Source organism: Furipterus horrens, unplaced genomic scaffold (genome assembly GCF_987537825.1).
Source record: "Furipterus horrens unplaced genomic scaffold, mFurHor1.1.pri manual_scaffold_5, whole genome shotgun sequence".
Lineage (NCBI taxonomy): Eukaryota > Metazoa > Chordata > Mammalia > Chiroptera > Furipteridae > Furipterus > Furipterus horrens.
Window position 1 is genome coordinate 149,451,398 of NW_028327175.1, and position 1,856 is coordinate 149,453,253.

Below are 1,856 nucleotides of genomic sequence, written 5' to 3' on the forward strand. Positions count from 1 at the left end.
CACAAGGAAGGATAGAGAACACACAAACACACACACACACACATACACACAAATAAAGCTATAAATTACCAGAGAAGTAGCCAAAGGAAGGTAGCCAAAGGGAAAAATAGGAGCTCTCAGGAGCCTGGGTAATAATATTTGATTGAGTAGATGACATCAGGAAAGAGAAAATGCCAGAAAAGGTTTAAAAACCATCAGTGAATGAGATAAGGTTGATTACATAGAACTGAGAGACCATGATTTTATTGACCTCAAAGACTATAAATTTAAGGGGCAGGTTCTTGAAGAAAGTGATTGAAATGAGACTAGATGAACATCAATTTATAAGAATATTTTTAAACCACATCAGGTCAAGTAAAATTGAGTGCTTGATAGAGAATAATCTTACACTGGCAAGAAAGGGACTAATTGCCCTCTTAGCTTTTCCCGGGTACCAGCACTACATTTCTTTTTGGCCACTTTCAGTTCATAAAGTCAATTTTACATTGAGAAATTACTTACCAAGGTATATGCTTGAGATTTTAAAATTCGCTTCCCCTTTTACTGAACCGGGCTATATTTATAAATCACTGATCCCTTGCCACCTTACTTTTAAGTTTCAGCTCCAGTAAATAGTCTTTGGGTGTTCTCATTAATGTCCTAGTCAATTTTCAATTCTGAACAAATGCAGAAGGAAAGATATTCATCTCAACTAAATGTTAAGGTTACACTCTGAATTAGCATGCCTTGCATTCCTGACGTCTGTTTTTACCTCTATTTTGTTTCATTTTTAAATGGTGTATTTGTGCTTTAGGTGCAGTGTTAGCAGAAATTCAAGTCTCTGAATAAAAGACTTTCTTTGTATTTTTATGCATCTATAATTATAAAAACGTTTACAAATAAACATGTCTTGATATATTTAAAATGCAAAGCCTTACTTCAGACTTTTAAATACAATTATTTTTCACTCCCAAAAATACTTTTTAAAAAAAGGCATTACTGAGTTAAGTAATTAGCATACAATTAACTGCACATGTTCAGTGTGCACAATGGGATGTTTTAATATATATAAAGCATGAAGCCATCATCACAATCAATATAATGAATGTATCTATTACAATACAACTTTTACTTTATAGTAATTCTTCCATTTCACCCCTTCTTGGCCCCACTATCCCCAAGCTACCACTGATCTGCTCTCGGTCCCTAAATATTAGTTTGCATATCCTAAAATTTTACAAAAATGTAATAATAAATTATGTGCTTTTTAAAATATTGCCTTCTTTCACTGATCCATGAGACCCATGTTGTAACATGTACCAAGAGCTTTTTTTTTTTTTTTTAAATTGCTGAGTACTGTTCAGTTGTGTGCTATATCACAGTTGGTAATCCATTCTCTTCATGATGGACACTGGGTTGTTTCCAGCTTTTGACTATGAAAAACAAAGCAGTTGTAAAATTATGTACAAGTTTTTGTATAAACATGCTTTTAGCAGTGAAAGGGCTGGATCATATGGAAGGTGTGCATTTAACTTTTTAAGAAACTGACCATTTCCCAAAGGGATTGCACTGTTCCACTGAGCTCAATCTGCCCCAAATATAAGAGTCCCAGTTGCTTCACATCCTGGATATTTGGTATGGTCACTCTTTTTAATTGTAGACTAATAGCTGTGTAATGATAACACTTGTGATTTTAATTTGCATGTCTTAATATCTAATGATGTGATTTTGACTGAAATAGTTTTAAATCTATAGACCAATTTGGGGAAGTTTGAAATTGTAAAAGTAGTATATTTTCTGACTCATGAACACCGTATCTCTCTCAATTTCTCCCAGAAATGTTTGTAACTTTTATAAATAGACTTCAATTTCTTCCT